The 19,468-nt window shown below is 44.3% G+C and overlaps 1 protein-coding gene across 1 annotated transcript in view; it reads left to right on the top strand.

The window, feature by feature from the left end:
- The window catches only part of LOC146789736 (elastase-1-like), a 169,988-nt gene that overhangs the window by 102,734 nt on the left and 47,786 nt on the right, over window positions 1-19,468 (top strand). The window lies entirely within an intron of this gene.

Genomic DNA, 19,468 nt, shown 5'->3' with positions numbered 1-19,468 from the left:
TCTAGTTCTGACCGATTGCTGAATCTAAGCACACCAGGAGCAATATTACTACCAACTGTTCTTTTGTTTTCCTAGGTATCCGTTTTCGATATCTTGAAATGTAAGAATTGACCGGTGCGGTAGGATTCTTTTCTTGAAGTATTTTTCACTTAAATAGCAGCATCTAAGGTCCTGAGGAAAGCCCTGATACTTATAGATCATAGTGGGCAGAAACATGTCGACCCTACCAATATGGACAATAGCATAAAAATTTGTGCTAAATTGCCATACTGCTTTTTAAATATGACAGGGGCACTCTGCTAAATAAAGAACATTTGAGCTCCTCTAGTCATTTTTATTTTTCACTATTATTATTTAGTGCTGCTTATTTTAGGACCCTCTTCACAACTTTTGGGCATACTATCGCTTTTTGACACATATTGAGATCTGACAGCAACCCTCCTTTGTTGCGTTCTCTCTGTGCGTTACCTGGTCGATATGTCAAGACCATGTTCGTTACACTGAGGAATACAGACCCAAATGATGACAAATCCACCACCTTCTGTGATTGATGGGTCCTGTCTTAGAAGGATTCTCTCCTAAAGAGAACAGTTGTAAATGATGCTTCCTGGTTTAGTTTTTTGATTCAGCACCAGACCCAGGTTATTTTTGTGGTTATTGTGTTGACAAGAGGGAAATATAACCTGCAGGTCTATAAACTTTTCCCTTGGACCTTCCCTTAGTTCTAATTGTGTTACTTATATCTATCTATATACCTTGCCACCACCTCGTTTTGTCAGCCGGGATACAGCGCAGCGGTGCATGCCGAGGTTCGAGGAAACCTCATATAAACTCCAAACCACTGCACTTTACGCGCGCACCAACTCCTCCCAGAATAAATTATTACAACAAAGTCATGCATCCAGGTGCTTGGAAAGGATCTTTATTTACAAGCCGTAAAACCCAACGCGTTTCGATGTACAACGCCATGATCAGGTTCAAGTTATATTAGGGTGTGAGAAGATGCATGAAAGTGATGTCATCAGTGATGTCATTTGCTATGTCATCAGTGATGTCATGAGTGATGTCACTGACCATGTCATGAGTTATGTAATATGTGATGTCATCAGCAGTGCATTGCGGGGGCGCGAGTTATAGTTAGCTGAACTAACTATAACGGGGGAATTTCACAGGTTTTGTACGAGTGCAATGTCCAACTAACTAACATTCCCTAAAACCTATGTTTTTTTCAGTGAATTTCGAAGGTTTTTTAAATGCTAATTCCTAACTATAACGTCTCTGAAACCTATGTTTTTTTAGTGAATTTCAAAGGTTTTTTAAATGCTAATTCCTAACTATAACATGCCTGAAACCTTTGTTTTTTTCAGTGAATTTCAAAGGTTTTTCAAATGCTAGTTCCTACCTATGCCTACAGAGGTAGGACGTGTGAAGAAAGAAGAAAAAACGCACAGAAAGAAGCAAAAGAAATGCAGAAAGAGGCAACAGAAGTCCACAAAGATGAAGAAAATTGCAGGAAGAAGCAAGACATGTGCAGAAAGAACCAACAGAGGAGCAGAAAGGGGCCTTGTTGCAAAATCATCCTGTGCCCACAACTTTTTCAGATGGGTACTGGTGGTAAGTGACTCTGACTAACCAGGCCTTAAGCCAGTGCTATGCTAAAAGACACTTAGAATACAGTGAAAACACCTACATACACTAGGGAACACTATGCATTGGGGTACCCCTGTGATTAGCATGACCTCCTCTGTAAGACCCTAGTAAATAATAGGGCAGGGGGATTAAAACTACCTCTTAAAATGCACCACGGGCTCATTTGCACACTGGTGAAGGGAGGGGGGTGCCTGAGGTGACACGTGTGCAAACATGCCCTGTGGCCATTTTCATTTGGGGTATAAAGTCCCCTTGAATCCTGAGTGTCCCTTGGGTCCAACTAGCCCACCAGGTATCTCCAGTAAGCGCCACAGAGCTGCATTGCAGAGAGGTGTAAAAAGGGGCACGGCCTGGACCACCTCTCTGCAACGCAGTGCAGTGGCGCTTACTGGAAGCGCCTGGTGGTCTAGTTGGCCTCCAGGGGCCCTCAGGATTGAAGGGGAATTATTTCCCCAACTTAAAACGCGCCACAGGGCATGTTTGCACACATCACCTCAGGCCCCGTCCCTCCCTTCACCACCGTGTAAACACGCCCTGTGGCCGTTTTAAGTTAGGAGATTAACTCCCCTTGAATCCTGAGGGTCCCTAGGGTCCAACTAGCCCACTAGGTACCTCCAGTAAGCGCCACAGAGCTGCTTTGCAAAGAGGTGTAAAAAAGGGGCACAGCCTGGACCACCTCTCTGCTACGCAGCACAGTGGTGCTTAATGGAAGAACCTGGTGGGCTAGTTAGCCCCCAGGGGCCCTCAGAATTGAAGGGGAATTATTTCCCCAACTTATAACGCGCCACAGGGTATGCTTGCACACGTCACCTCAGCCCCGTCCCCTCCCTTCCCACTGTGTAAACACACCCTGTGGCTGTTTTAAGTTGGGAGATTAAGTCCCTTTGAATCCTGAGGGTCCCTCGGGTCAAACGAGCCCACTAGGTACCTCCAGTAAACGCCACAGAGCTGCATTGCAGAGAGGTGTAAAAAGAGGCAACGCAGCGCAGTGGTGCTTACTGGAAGTACCTGGTGGTCTAGTTGGCCCCCAAGAGCCCTCAGGATTGAAGAGGAATTATTTCCCCAACTTAAAACGCGTCACAGGGTGTGTTTGCACATGTCACCTCAGGCCCCGTCCCCTCCCTTCACCACTGTGTAAACACGCCCTGTGGCCATTTTAAGTTGGGAGATTATGTCCCCTTAAATTCTGAGGGTCCCTAGGGTGGGCTAGTTGGCCCCCAGGGGACCTCAGGATTGAAGAGGAATTAATTCCCCAACTTAAAACGTGCCACAGGGCGTGTTTGCACACATGTCACCTCAGGCCCCGCCCCCTCCCTTCACCACTGTGCAAACGCACCCCGTGGCGCGTTTTAAGTTGGGGGATTAACTCCCCTTGAATCCTGAGGGTCCCTGGGGTGCAACTAGCCCACCAGGTACCTCCATTAAGCGCCACAGAGCTGTGTTGCAGAAAGGCGTAAAAAGGGGCATGGCCTCTGAACACCTCTCTGCAACGCAGCTCCCTGGCGCAAACTGGAGGTACCTGGTGGGCTAGTTGGCCCCCAGGGACCCCCAGTATTCAAGGGGAAATAGTTCCCCATCTGCAAACGCGCCAGGGTGTGCGTTTGTAGAGTGCTGCAGGGAGGGGGCATGGCCTCCAGGACGATGCCGTTCTTTTTTTTTTTTTTTTTTTTAAGGCTTTGTTGCCCCCCTTCTTTTCCTATTTTATTGGCCCTGGGGACCCCATCCCCCAGGGTGTGACTACTATTTATTAATTTTTTTTTAATTGGAAGGGGGCCGCGTGGCCCCCCTCCTTAGGTCATTTTTGGCCCCGGGGAACCCATCCCGTGGGCCGGCCTTTGTTTTATTTATTTATAGATGTATATATATTTTCATATTTTTGACGAAGGGGCCGCGTGGCCCCCCACCCCTCCTGGGTCACTTCTAGCCCCGGGGACCCCATCCCCCGGGGCTGGCCCTCTGCGTTGGGGACCATGGAGGGGTCCCCAATCCCCCCACAGTCCCGCCGGCTCCCCGCCTCCTGCGGGAGCCGGCATTGCTTTTCCACATGGGGAGCTGCTAAGATGCAGCTCCCCGTGTGGAAAAGCAATCAGCTTTGGTTTTTGGAAGAGAGAGCACATTTCCTGCTCTCTCTTCCAAAAACCAAAGCAGAGTTTCCTATGGCAGGGCAGGAGCCGCAAGGCTCTTGCCCTGCCATAGCAAACAGCAGTGTCCCGGGGGTGGGCATCCCGGGACACTGCAGGAGCCGGACCTGGGGGGTGGTTGTCCCCAGGGCTATCGAGGGCTCCAGGAGGGGGTCCGCGCGGCCCCCCTCCCAACATTTGCAAAGCCCCGGGGGTGGTGGTCCCCTTGGCTTGGGGGTCTGTCACGGATCCCCCAATTTCAATAATTAGAGCCCCGGGGAGGTGGCGGTTCCAGTGGAGTGTGGGGGGGTTTGAGTCCCCCCCACACAGGTATTTTTTTTTTAAACAACAAGCCCCGGGGGGTGGTGGTCCCATTGGCTGTGGGGGGGCCATGTGTCCCCGCCACTATTTTATAAAAGCCCCAGGGGTGGCGGTCCCTGGGGCTTGGGGGGCCTTTGAGCCCCCCCACCCATTTAAGATAGAAGCCCCGGGGGTGACAGTCCCCGGGGCTGCGAGGGGGCCGTGAGCCCCCCGCAAGTACTTTTGAAAAGCCCCTTTGGGCCCCCCATTATAATCTAAACATTGCCCCCAGGACTTGGCCCACCCGGGGGGCTAATTAAAAGCGAAGCGCGGGAGCCCACGCTTCGTTTTTTTCATTTTCGAGGACGGATCCGTGGATCCTCCGCGCATTCCGCGGGTTTTTAAAAAAAAATGCTTTTTTTGGCCCTGGGGATCCTTGTGGGACCCTCTGAGCAGGCATAGGGGGTCAGGGTGTTTATACCCTGCCCGCTTTTCGTGTTTTGCGCATTTGTTTTTCGCTTTTCTTGTGCCTCGGTTCTACCGAGGCACAAGATGGCTGCCATCAGTTCCTGGTTTGGAGTGTTGACAACCAATTAGCATTAAGCTTGTGATCGGGAGGGTGTGCGGATCCTCTGTGCCTCTAGATATCACTATCTTTATTTCTTAATTTCTCAAAAACAACTGAACGGATTTACACCATTTTTAAAAAGGCCGCTTTTTGAGCCAAGCAGTACCTTTTTGCCAAATTTGGTGTAATTCTGTTCAGCAGTTTTTGCTATAACTGTGTCTAAATTTTCCTATGGGAAAATGATTTTTTGACCTCTATATTTTTAATTTCTCTGGAACTATTAAACGGATTTACACCATTTTAAAAAAAAAGGGCGCTTTTTGAACCAAGGGCTACCTTTTTGCAAAATTTGGTGTAATTCCATTCAGCAGTTCGTGCTGTAGCCGTGTCTAAAATTTCCTATGGGAAATAACATGGGGAAAACGCGTTTTGGGACCCCCTTTTTTCTCGGCCCCCGCTTGACGAATCACCCCCAAACTTTCAGGATAGGAGCTGACCGGAACGGGCCATTAGTTTTGAAAAGTTTGCGAAGATTCGTCAACCGGCACCAAAGTTATTGGAAATAGAATGTTATGATTTTCCTATAGATAATAGGTCCTAACTATAACTACCTACTGGCGACCGCAGGTAGGTAATATATATATATATATATTGTATATTGTAACAACAATCCCCAATGTAATTGGACATCCAAGGTTCTGGTGCTTTAAAAAAATGTTATTGCTCATTTCATGTCACGATGCATTTGGGCCTCCTCGAATGACCTTGATCACATACAAATGCTCTGCGTCATTGTTCGCATTTAAAACAAACACATCCTATTCCCACGTGATTTACCACACGATAGGCATTGAAAAAAGACTATTAAAAGAACCCTATCATGGTTGAAAAAACAGACTGCTGGGTTTCTTCTATTGCATCCATTTGGGACTTGATTAAATTACAAACTACATGACAAATAATGAAGGTAGGCATATCTTAAACTTGTATATGGAGCCCAAATGCTCTAATGTAAAAAAAATGCCCATTATAAAATTAATCCATCCATCTACAAATACATTCCAGTTTGACTGCATTCGTTTGTTGTTGCAAAACAAAAATGAGTTATAACATCACAGAATTGGATTCTCAATTGGATTTACATACTATTAATATCACAATCACTGAAAAGCACCAATGCTTGACATAATGCAAATTACAAATAATGATAAAAAACATCATAATGTTCTGATTCAAAAGGGGTAATATCATCAAAGCCTTCGTGGACAAATAAAGTGCAGAATTTGAAAAAGTGCAATGTGCTACCTAAGTGTTGAGTGCAAATACAGAACATGCTAGCTGAGGGAAGGTATCAAGCAGCAGAGAGAGCTTTATCTATTTAACAAATCTGAAAAAAATCATTAATATAGAACAAACTGATATTCTAATGTTCTAAATAACATCCAAGAGCATTGCATCAGCCCTTTAATATAAAATGCTATATTAATAACCGAACGAATATGACAACTTTAAATATGTTTTTAAATATACCACGGTATTTACAAAAATATTTATAAATTTAAAAAAATCATTAAAAAAATTTGCAAATCTCCGCTATTGTTCAGGCTATTTGGTGCTTTGGAATCCAACTCTAAAATGAAGCGTGACTCAAGTTGGTGGAGTGTTCTTTCTCTATTGCCACCTCTTTTAAGAGGTGGCACTGATCCAATTACAAAGTATGTAAGGCATCTAAGATCATTGTTATGTTTAAGTTTAAAATGTCTTTCAACTGGGTATGTGGGATCTGAATTCACTATCGCCTTTAGATGTTGCAGGATTCTCAGGTGCACCTGCAGCTTAGTGCTACCCACATAGCACAGCCCACAGGTGCACTCAAGAACATACACTGCAAACTCAGTTTGAGAGTTGTAGATTTTCCTTCAATTTCACAGGTTCAGGACTAAATGGTGTTGTGTATTGAAAAGTATTGATACGAAAGCTACACGTCCTGCAGGAGCTGCATTTGTAAAACCCCTTCCTAGGTGTAAGCCAAGTCGCCATGGTACTTAGTTCAGGACTACTTTTGAACAATGTATTTCTCATGGACGAAGCTCGCTGGAAAGTGAGGGTTGGCTTATCGGGTAGTATTTTTAAACCGCATCTGTTAAAATAATAGACCATTGGTTATTCATAATGGACCTTATCTTCCTTTCCTGTCAGCTATGGGTTGTAATAAGACTGATCTTAGATTCCTCACCTTTACTGGCAGTACTGGTCTTTCATTTGGAATCAGGGCTAGGTTGTGTTGGCATCAACATGTTCTCCCTAGGTATCTTATTTTCTTTAGAAACTGCCTGCTCTATGACCTTATTGCCATATACCCATTCCAAAAATCTTTCCTTGGCTTCTTCTTGACAGAGTTCTAGATCATCATCAGAACTGCAGATCTTACGCAGTCTTAAAAACTCACCGTAAGGGATGCTATTGATCAGATGCCTTGGGTGAAAACTGGACGCATGCAGTGTGGTATTGCCTGCTGTAGTTTTGCGATGTTGAGTCAACTCCAGTTTATTGCCAGCTATGTAAATGTGTACATCCAAAAAATCGATAGAGTGCTCATCGATGTGAGCAGTGAACTCTAAATTAAGTTTGTTATTGTTGATGTTATCTACACAAGCCTCTGCACTAGCTTTAGAGCCTTTCCACATAATAAATACATCATCGATGTACCTCATCCACCTGATCACATATGATTCACACTCCTTTTGATGGATCACCCTGAGAACCTGTTCCTCCCACCAGCCTACATGTAAACACACATAGCTATATAGTTATATTAAACATTATTAAATAATCATATAAATAAAAATGTATTAGTTTAATAATATTTTAAAATTAAATATATATACATATAAATGTGGATATTAATATATGTGTGTGTACATTTAAAAAAAATCATTCTTAAATTAATCAAATACATGTATTTTTATTATATTACTGTTATTTTTAAATATATTTAGGGGCTCATTATGATGTCGGGTGGAATCACTTCTGCCTGACACGCTTCGGTCATGGGACTGACCAACAGCCGGTCGGTGGTCCCGAACGCCTGACTAGGTTGCGACCAAACACTGTTCGGTTGCATTCCTATATTTTAGTATGGGTACACCGGCCATAATGCATGCTCCCATAGTAAAATGGGAGGTGCGGTTTATCCCTGCAGCCCATGGCAGGCACCACAAGTTGTCTGCCGCAGGGTGCAGGGATCAACAGGTGGACACCATAGGTGCCCCCTCGGCCTCCGACCGGAGGCTGTGCACCAAAGGGATGATGGGGACCCCCAAAGACAATTGGTCGGACAGACTGGCATGAAGACCATGTTGGAAACTGTTGTTGTAATCTCAAGGGCAGAAAGGCCCGCGCTTGAGATTACTTGCTGCATTCCAACTGGCGGACGGGCTTGCTCGCATTCTTTGTAAATCAGAGAATGCATCAAAATCTATGGGAGTTTGCATGGGATCATCAACCAAAACGCCAATGGAAAGCCTATTGAAGGCAGAGTAAGGCAACGCAGTGATTTGCGATGCTTTGCTTCACTCTAGATTTATGAAGCCACTCAGAACCACTCAAAGTAGCTTTGCGTGGCTTTATAGATCTGTCGTGGAAGTTTCTGTCATGCATGTACCACGTTGCGTGGTCGAAGCATGACACAGACCTCTCATAAATATGCCCCTTGATGAGTACATCTCGGGCTGGGGTAAGATTTCAGAATGCGATAATTACCCTCTGGGATAGAATAACGTGACATTTTAATAGAGAGTCAACCATCTGGTATCGGTTTTAGGTTCTTCTTCAAGGTTTTTATTATAAATATGATTGATAAGATATGGCCCCACCTTAGGGTGCATATGTGGTGCTATTGCATGTTTTTCCATGTGATTAGATGCATGGTCGATGGTGTGATAAAACAGTAAACTTTATGGTTTTTTGTATAATATATTTATTTGCTATTTATTGTGATGTTACGTTGGAGTTGTTTGGTGAAATGTACTTTTACCTATTTACATTAATTCTATAAATGCATTTTGCATTTACACTACAGTGTTTTGGTTTTATCTTGTGACCATACCAAAAAATTGGGGAGAGTTACTGTAAAATATAAAGGGAAAATATAGGAGTGGAAATGAATATTCTTGTTGTATTGTGCCCAGGGTTGGGTTTTTTTTTCTCCATTTTTTTCTCAATTTTTTTTCCCACCTATTCAAACAATCAACATTACAGCATACAATACTACATTGGCATCTTGCGCACAATCCCAGAGGCATACAGGGCAATGTTTCATATCGGGCTACATTATAATCAACAATGGGATCACATTATGAACATCACGTTAGTGCATTGTAATTACCAGGGGGTATTCATTACGCTCAAACTCCCAAGTCCGCTCCATCCCGGTAGTCTCCCCCTTCTGAGACAGTCCCACTAGATGTTAAATCACTCTGAACACCATCATCCCCCTCTGGGTTGAGGGCAGTACTGCCCAACTGGCGCCACGCCACGAGGTCTGCCTGTAAGTTATCGTCTTTGCGAGTTAACTGCATGTGTGTTTCTTCAGCTAGGGCCCATTCCCTAACATCCCGTAACCATTTGGGAATATCCAAGCATCTGTGTCCCATCAAAATGTATCTCTATTCTGCATCTGGCCAGCACCAACATGAGCTGCAACAGTTTATACGCTATTTTTCATTTTTAGGTCTGCGTACATGAGCCAACAATCATTGGAATGGTTCTTCTTGAATGGGTAGACCTGTACTCGTTTGCACCCTTTCCATGACTTGCACCCAGAACTGACGCCTCTCAGGACAAGCCCAGGCCAAGTGCAGAAAGCCTGCGTCGTCTGCCCTGCAACTTGGGCACTTGCCGTCATTAGTTCTCGAGATACGTCGCAGCTTCACCAGAGTGAGATATGTGCGGCGTAAAAAAATATAGTGGATCAGTTTAAACCTGGCGTTACAGGATACTGTATGTGTGAGTTTGCAAATAGCCAACCAAGTACCATCCTCTATGGCAATATTAAGGTCCCTCTCCCAAGCTGCCCGTGACAAGGGTGAGAAAGTGACAGAGTCCCTTCTCATACCCTTATACAGAAGCGATATCAGTCTGCGCCCAGAGCCACAGGTTAGGAGCAAATCCAGAGTGTCCGTCGGCTGGGGGATATCTGGGCATTGGAGCCAGGTAATTCTCACTACTTCCTGGATCCCTCTATTTTGAAGGAAGTGACCCTGCCCAAGTGTAAAACTCTCACACGCTTGCTCAAAGGTTAAAAATGTCTCGTTGGGATACAGATCTGCGTGAACCTCACACCTGCCCTCCCTCCAAGCCTGAAAAGACATATGACCAGTGTTCCCTGAAAGCTGCACGCGCGCACACCTCTGTGCCGCCAAGCGCGCAGTGTCCGGTGTGAAGCGTGCACATCCTGGGTGAGCATTCGCGCCGCACGCTTTTAAATCGCGAGCGGCGCGAAAAACTGTAATTTGCTGATTGCGGGAAGCCTATGCCCGCAGGGGTTCCTGCACTTGCCACATTTCTTTATTAATGGAGCGCTGCTGAGTGCTCTTTGTGGGTCTTTGTGACAATATTTGTTAATTGCAACACCGTCATGCGCTGCAATGAACAAATATTTTCACAATGACCCACAATCAGCCCCCAGCCGCGCATCTATTAAGAGAAGAAATGCAACAAGTTCAAAAGCACGACGTGTGCTTTACACGTCGTGCTTTGGACTTGATGCATGTCTTGTCTTAATGAAACACGACTGCGGGCTGATTGTAGGCCATTGTGAAGGTCTCTTGCTTCCTGCCCAGACGAGACAAGGAAGGTGTCCGATTCTGCACTGACGCTGGCAGCTGCGCCACCTCTTTCTTACTCTTATTCCCTCTCTGTCTGTCTAGCTCCTCCTCACTTACCGAAAACCGTGACTCAAGAAATGGTTCTCACCCTCTTTCTTCCTGTTGTTCATTTGTTCCCCTGTGAAATGGATGCAAAAAAGAAAACCACTTTTGCTGGAAATGCCTTTTTGACATTTTTCTATTCCAAAGTGCAGCCTCGGAAATAAAAGGTTCAAAATATGAAAAATCAGTAACTAAACAAAGCAAGACGGAGTGTTCTTAAAGTGGCCAGATCGGTTTTATTCACAGCCCCAAAACATTAGCGTCACTTTACTGAGTTTGCCAGTCAAGTGCTGTTTTCCCCCGGTGGGGAAGTGCGCCAAACCTGGAGGTACTGCAATACCTGGTTGATGGGTGGATTGGAAAACAAGATGTGTACGGCGGCTTTGTGTTCACGAATGTGGTCTTTTTAAACCATACTGCTTACGTTTTGTGAGCGTATAAGCAGTGGACATTGAAATGGGTCCTTTCTGGGCCCTGTAGTTTTCAGGCAGAAGCACTCACTGATTTCTGAATAGTGAGTGTAAAAGCATTAAGTTCACCATGTTGTTCCTGCTTACATTTCACATGCTTTATTTAATCTTTCATTCCCTATGAGTGTTTGCTTTTTCCAGGATGTTGTTACTTTTTCCTTTATGGAGTATATTGCTCTTGCCTAGTGCGTAATTTGAATTGAGTCGCATCCAGTTGTTTATAGCAGCTCAAATTGGATTGTAGTTGAAGGCAGTGTGAATTTCTCTCAGTGGGGCAGTATGGTGTTCAGAGAGGGAGCGGATGTAGCACTGGGGGCAGAGCTGCCACATTTAGAACTGGGGAACCAGGTTCAGCCTTCATGAGCAGTCCCCCAGACCACTCTCCTGAGGGAGCACATTTCCATGCTAGACCTTAGAAGGCCCTGCAAATCCAGAAAAGCCCTGGTGTCTTAACACCAGCAGGTGGACCCTAGTAGTGGCAAGTGTGGGTTCACCTTGAAGGTTTACCCACCACAATCCATACTGAAGTTCACCTCCAGTCTTGCAGGCAGGCCTACGAAGTAGCGGACCCTAGAGCAACAGTGACTCTGTCACTGAGGTCACAGGATCCCCGGAGAAGAGCTGGCTCTAGGGCAGTGCGACCGGTGTGACCGCAACGGGTGCTGACTTTGAGTGGGGGCGTTGTATATTGTGGTTTTAAAAGCACTTGCTGCCTCCTTCCTGGCCTACAGCAATTTTCGGTAATAATAAAAATGTCATGATAACTCCGGTGAATAAAAGTCGTCCTAGAGCAAGTTCGGAGTTTTGTCTAGTGGAAGTTTTGACGCATGGAAAGATAGCGCAGAGGTTTTTAAAACATTTTTTTATTAATTTATTTCAATTTCAGATTCAATTGATGACACATTAATAGTTCGTACACTCGGGGTGGCAGGAGATATCGACAATGAATTAGATGACAATCGTAGACACACAAACACTTGATAGTAATAAATCAGGTATACAATGTGGCAGTGGAGGATTACAGTACATTAATGACATGAGCAATCAGACATCAGTGACAGTCAACAGGTATGCAGTTAGCGGGCCCCAAATATCACGAGGTTTGGAAGTGCTAGGCAATTCCTCAGCATAGATAGCGCAGAGGGTTTATGTGCCTGCTGCTAAGAACATGTACCATGCCCATCACAAAGTGCACATATTGTAAATAGGTCAGTGGGTTACTGCTTTTGTCAGTAAGATTATTTTGCTACTTGAAGTTTATAAGTTAAAATGCTAACAAAGAACAGTGAGCTATTAACTTTCATCTTAGAGCTGCATACAGACTGCAAGGTATAAACTAGAGCTTTATGGGTTTTTCCCTAAGCCTTTGATTATCCTGATGTTGCAAAAAGTGTTCATTTGGATAGAAATCAATAACGATTATTAAAGTGACCCCCAATCATGGTATTAAGTTTTAAATTCTGAGTTTGTGTTTCTCCGGATCAATCACTATTAAACTATACTGCCTACTAATATGGTTGCCATGTGACTCCTACACCTTGTAGTCCTTTGTCTTATGTAACATTTCCCATACAGTGATTTACACACGTAAAATTGATTGTCTCTGTGTATTTTGCTGACGACAGAAAATCCATGGCTTGGAAACAAATGTCTTGTGCCTCCACTTTCAAGCATATTTGGGACATTCTGTGATTAGAAACATATCCCACTTTGTGAATTTATTTTAATGTCAATAACTCCTATTAATCGTTTAAATAATCATGTGTATCCATTGGTTAAATTACATAGCATAATAAGCTGTAACTGGTCAGTGAAATGCCAAGCAAATACTAAAGATTGGGATGTTTTGCAATCCTGGCCACACCTCTAACTCCGCCCACTGATCCAATCATCAGGTTATTTCTGCCTTCTGATTCTCCGCCCACAGTTCCCCTACTTTTTTTCCCCACTTCGACCACTGATCTGGATGCAATGACAGAAGAAACAAAATATCAGTCGGGTGGCACACTATTCTAAGCACAGATTTTTCGCTTAATTGCTTTTAAGCCATGCCCTTAATTGCATCGGTCACGCCCCTTTGATAAACCCCCCTAGTTTTTTCATTCAACTTAAAGCCCGGGTCTACACGCGCGGTCTGGTTCTTGGCGCACATAGCCTTGGCTGCAGTGCACAGAGACCTTACTCTGCCGCACATAGAGGAAAAAAATTAGAGGGAACATTGCATATGACTACTAATGTCTCTAAACCGGGCCAATATCCAGATGGGTAATTCTCTGTGGAAAGGTGCATGTCTCAACTCTCATTCCACAAACTGCTGCCAAATAGCCGCAGTGTAACGTACGAGGTGCGGTAAGTAACCATCGGCTACCCTTCCCTTCAACAATGCTACCGTCAGGTCTTCCGGGTCCACGCAGCCAGCCAATAGTTGCTTTTCCCAGCTGTCCCCTTTCCCCATCCAGCGGGCCACGTGTTGGAGCTGGGCCGCGAAGTAGTATAAGTCAAAACGAGGGGCCTCTAGTCCACCCTCCTCGTACCTGCATGTCAGTGTGGTGAGAGCTACTCTGCTACGTCGGCCAGCCCGCAGAAGTGAAATAAGAATTGTGTTCAGTTGCTTAAAAATCCGTGCCGGAACCGGGCATGGTATATTTTGCAATGCGTATAGGCACCTGGGTAACATCACCATTTTTGACACTGCAAGTCTGCCCATCAGGGACAATGGTAAGGTGTTCCAGAATGCCACCGAGTGTCTAAGGGCATTGAGGACCTTGTCAAGGTTTAAAGCTATCAATTGGGCGTCATCTGGAGCAATTTGAACCCCTAAGTAACGAAAGTGAGCTCGCTCCCACCTCAGATCCAAATCTGGAAGAGCTTCAAATGGTTCTGCGGCCATCGCCGCTAGGGGGAAGGCCAGGGATTTATTTCTGTTAAGTCTGAGTCCGGACACCCCCCCAAAATGCTCGAGGTGATGAAGAAGTTCTGGGACAGCCACACGGGGGGTGTCAGATAAAAAAGAGCGTTGTCCGCATACAGGGAGATGACGTGAGTCATGTTGAGGATTGGGTTGTTTACATTCATAACAATAAACATTTTGTTAAAAAAAATAGGGAAAGTATAGGAGCAGTAACATTGTGTAAGGTTCTGAAATATAATCTTGATTAGATTAGTAATATGTAAAACTCTAGAATGATGTTGATTGTTTTTAATCTTCTATTTTGGGGTTTGCAGGCATCGCCTATTTATGGTTGAGATTAAAGGGAGTTTTAGTACTTTTATGTTGGTGTTCTGCATTCAGGGAAGGGTTTTCTGGATTTGTCGAGGGATAATTATTGATAAGCTCTCTTAGATGTGCTTTATACACTTTGCCATATGGTTGGTACAGTGCAAATGATTTTGCTATAAACCAAATATGATCTCTGTTGAGTTGCTTTCCGCATGTATAATTTGTCAGTTTAGGCGGGACAAGATAGATATGACTTGTAGAAGGGGGTTGTGGTGGTGTTTCATAGGTTGTGAGTGGTAGAAGTGGAAAGTGTGTATATTTTGGGAGATGACAGGTACATAAATAAGAAAAGGTGAGAGCCACTGGTGCCCTGTAAGCCACTACAATTTCATCCCTGACTTTGATTGGCTTTTTAAATATACATTATCACAACATATATTTGATTTCATGACGAAAGTTCCTTTGTGTTGTTCAAGCATTGACAAACATAGGGGCATATTTACAAGACCCTGTTGCCACCAGGGTCATCACGTTTTTTGACGCTCCGGTGGCATAGCACCATCTTCCATATTTACAAGGTGGCTTAATGAATGCCACTTTGTAAAAATGCCCCTTTGTGCCGCAGTTCTCTGCAGCAAAGGAGCATGCAATGGGTGTTGCAGTGGGCGTTCCATGTCAACACTCGTTGCTTTTTGACACTGCCCCAGATTGACAAGGCTGAGGTAGCACCAACAAATAACACCAGGGAATACCTGGTGTTAGAATGGCAAAACGAGGAGAAATTATTAATTTCGCCTTGTTTTTTGCTCTTTACATGTGTGCTGCATAAAGAGCAAAACGCCTTTCAAGATTGTTTATGTACAGGAAGGTGTCCCTTCTTGCACATAAACAGTCACCTCTGTAGCGCAGACACCCTTGCAACATGGCAGCAGGGTGCCCGTGCGGGCAAATGGCAGCTTTTCTTATGACAGCGCTAAGGGAAACACAGGGGTGCGCCGTATTCTTGTGAATTCAGCGAATCCCTGCATTTAAAAAATGTCAGAGTTTGGTCTTGCCAAATTTGGCGTAGCAAAGCGCTCCAACATTATTTTGCAATTATGCCCCATAGTATGTCAACTTCCATGACCCTGAAACACACAAGTGTAATTGACAGGCGGTTTCCAGTTGTGTCTTCACTTTCAAGGAATACTGGACCTGATGTACAAAGCCCTATGCGTAAAGACCTGTGTGCCAGTTCCTCACTAACTGGTTTACGAAGTGGCCTTCATTTTGCGTTGCAACTGCTAATCCATCTCATTGAAAAATCTACATTCTAGGACAGAGGTATTCAAACTTTTTTACTCTGAGCCCCCCCAAAGCAAAATGTTTTGAGGTCGGGCCCCCGTCCAAAACTTTATGGCAAGGATTGGGGGAGCGGGAGGGACATTGCTGCATGCAGGGAGCGGGGCTTATGAGATGATTTCGGGAATACTTTTTCTATAGCTTATGAACCGCACTAAATATGAGACTTATAAAACAGCAAATGCATCAAACAAAAACAGATATTATCCCAAACAAGCTGCTCCAGTTAATTGGGGTGTTGTGAGCCCCTCACACTCTTTGACCCCAATCCAACTATACCTGCTGCACTAATGATTACTGCAGTCCTGGGTAGCAGGCTATATCCTCTACATCTTTTACCTCTTCCCCACCATGACGGATCATCACCTCGGTCCTAATGCATGAAAGGAAAATAAGCTCCTGTGCCCCTTTTTTTAAGTTAGACAATCATAATTGTGATGCAGTGGGCCCCTAAAACCCGTGGGCCTCAGTCCTGCTGCATCTACTTCCTTAATGATAACCAGAAGTGGCCAATTACACACTTGGTAGCAGTACCAGCTTCACTAATGAAGGTCCCTTTAAAAAAACAAAAAAAACACTTATATTGTCCCCTTCTTTGGGGTATCTCTCTGAAGAAGCGGTCTCTGGCCATTTGTAAACACAAAAATGCTCCCTATTCTGGGCCTTCTCTTTGACAATAGCTATGAATCTCGCTCCTTTCCTCTGTTTTCTGGACCATTACTGTCAGGACCCCAGGGATCGAGAGGATTAGGGCTCTGAATCTGAATGCAACCCTGCTGGCCTTCTACCTGCCACTCCATTTACTCAGCTTTCACAAAACAACTGCCCCTGAATGGTTAATACTGACTTTGAGGTGCCTCTGCCTGAAAGTGAAGGGTGTGGTGGTAGTGCAGAAAGTTAAAAAAGAAACCAACCTTCTTACCAGCCATTAATTTATTGAGTCACTTAAAAACAGGGTCACTGGAATTATGAATTTCTGCAGAAGCAGTGTTTTCCACATAATTATCGGTTTACTGCATTTGCTACATAATCTGCAGATTTCAACAAAAAAAACTTGATTCTAGCTCAAACGGAACTAAAGTTACTTAAAGCGTGACAAAGTGTTCCAGAGCAGTTGAAGGCCTTTTCCAAAGATTGACTGGTAATCTTGTAGTTGCTTACTGCTGTATTTGGGTGTTAAACTGGAAGTAATGCTAACCACAAAATGTGGAGCATTGTGCCGCATAATTTAGTCAAACCTGCCGCATTATGTTGTCCTCTTCTGCTGAATAATTCCAGTGGCTCTGCTTGAAGCTTCATGTGGGAAAGATCTATTCTTTTTTAGATGTAATGTAAGGGTGTTTTAAGCTGATATCTGGAATAGTGGATACACTTACAAAAATGTCTGCATTAGATACAGTTTGATTACTTATTACTAAAAAGTGTTTTTTGTAAGAACCTGTTTTATCTCAATCACTGCATAATTTTGCAGCAGCCTAGCTTAGAGTATGTAAATACTGTTTTAAAATAATGACTTACATATTCACAGTGCTTTCTGCCAGAGGCTGAAACCTCATAGCACTATAAACAGGGCCATTGGAATTATGCGGTAGGAGAAGGCCAAATTTTGCAGCAATGGTTGACTAAATTCTTATGCAAGCAAAGGCGAATTATGCTCCATAATGCTGCATATTTTGTGATAGCATTACTGCATTATTATGCTATTTTTCCACTTGTTAACACTGTCCTGGCCTTTATTGCCCCTCATAAGTACCACATTAACACACACCTATAGCGATAAGCAACAGAAAGGTGATTAGTCAACCATTAGAAAGGGCCTTCCACTGTGAGGTAATGTGTTGCTGCATTTTTAGTAATTTTTAAACCGTTTGAGCTAGAAACAAGTTTTGCAGCAGATGACGGATTGTGTAGAAAATGCGGGAAATCCATTTCTATGCGCTGTGAGTGCAGGGTGAGCGTGAAAGTGAAGGGTGAGAATGAGGAGTGAGTTGTCTGAATGCAGGGTGCATTCCCAGTCACAACTAAATCAGCATGTTATTGACGGGGCGTAGGGTTTCAGATATAAGTTAAACTATTGCTATTATGGCATTAATCAGGGATCGAGGGTGAAATAAATAAATAATGTGCTGCTCATGCAACAAACTTCCAGTCTTATGATTAGGGTTGCCTGCTCATTATTTTGATGTCGCAGACAGTACAAAAATAAACAGTCACCTAACGCCCTATTTTCAGCACTTTTAATTGTGTTCTAGGGTGGCCTGAATGATTCATGATAATTAAAGGGAATAGACAGAAAAGTCACATTACAAATGAATATATACTTTTTTATTTATAACCCTATTAAGTGTCAAGAAAAGGTCTTTGCAGGCTCTTTAAACATACATGGCTTGGATTTTTTCTATTGGTAACCCTACTTTATATTCCTTTTCATGAAATGCATTTTCACACTACAGCAGTAAATGTAAAATACAAATGTAAGGAATAGGCAGTGTGGGGGCCCAGGGGGTACTGGAAACAGAAAAAAAACTATGCCTTGGTAACCAGTTCACAAAGGTATGCAAATGGTCTTTAAAGAGCTGTGAAAAACTCGTGCCGGAGATAAGACACTGCCCGAGCTAACAGCAGCAGACTCACTGACCTCTGGCCCCACGTAATGAAGGCAGCCTGGAAATGCAGTAAATAAACATTGCTGCACTTCCAGGCCATCTGCATTTACATGTGCATGCAGAGGCCTGTGCGCCCCCCTGGGAACCCATCCATGCCCCCCCAGGGGGGCACGCCCCACAGTTTGAAGACCTCTGTTCTAGGAGGTACCAAAATCTCCTACCTCTTGAATATTAATGAGGCTGGAGGCATTTGGTGACTCCTCTGTTAATACCTGTGAACACAGATAGGTAGGTGTTGGGGTTCTTACCGCGTTCGGGTTCTCTGCACGGAACCTGGAATGAAGGTTCCGTGGAGGGAACGTGGAGCGGTCGGGATTGGCCGTTGCTGCCGGGGAAGCTGACTGACTGGATCTGAATAAAGAAGCTCTTCTTCACCTACCCGCTATCTTCTTTTCATTGGCGACGGGCTGGTCCGGCTCTCAGTTCCCCTTCATCAGTTCTCTTCATCTGTTCAGCGATTCTGTTTTCTGCCTGCACTGCTGTTACGACGACAAATTCGAAGAAATTGAACGTTGTCGAGCCAGAGAGTTGTCGGATTGGAAGTCTTCCTTTGCTGTTCTTCCTCAAGCGTTGAACTTCGGCGGTGAGAACATTTTGGGTTTTCCCCTCTCCCCCTGCCATTTCTTCGGGGCGTAGATCGGCGCCCGGCGTAAGCGCGAGCATCACGCGTCTGAGCGTCACGCTCTGACGTTCCTTGCCTTGTTGTGTACGGTAACCTTGGTTACTCGGCGTTCAGAAGCATGCGCTTTTGACAAAGGCAGTGCGCAGAGTTCAATGTCAACCCCAATTGTGTTTTTCACGTAGCGAAGTATTAAGATGGCATATGGAACAATTCAGAAGGGATATTTTTAAACTAAAATCTTCAAGCTTTGTGGAATGTGCAGCTATCTTCTCGTGAAAGCAGTTTTGTTTGTGCAGGAAATGACAATACAGAGTTATGTGCACGTGTAATCATTCTTTTTTTTTTTTTTTTTTTTTTTGAAACCGTTTATTGCAATCTCAAGAATATACAAGTATGGGCCTACAACCTTCCGGCCGGCCGCTAGAATGATAGGAGCATATGACATACGTGCAAAAACACTTGGCGTTGCAGAGAAGCAAAATCAGGAGGTATCAACGTCGTGGGCCCCATCACTCTGACCCCACAATACGGTTTCATTTTATACAAACAACACGCAAACCACACCCGCAAGGCAACCCGCA

Source organism: Triturus cristatus, chromosome 10, assembly GCF_964204655.1.
Source record: "Triturus cristatus chromosome 10, aTriCri1.1, whole genome shotgun sequence".
Taxonomy (NCBI): Eukaryota; Metazoa; Chordata; class Amphibia; order Caudata; family Salamandridae; genus Triturus; species Triturus cristatus.
This window is presented reverse-complemented; position numbering and strand designations above follow the sequence as displayed.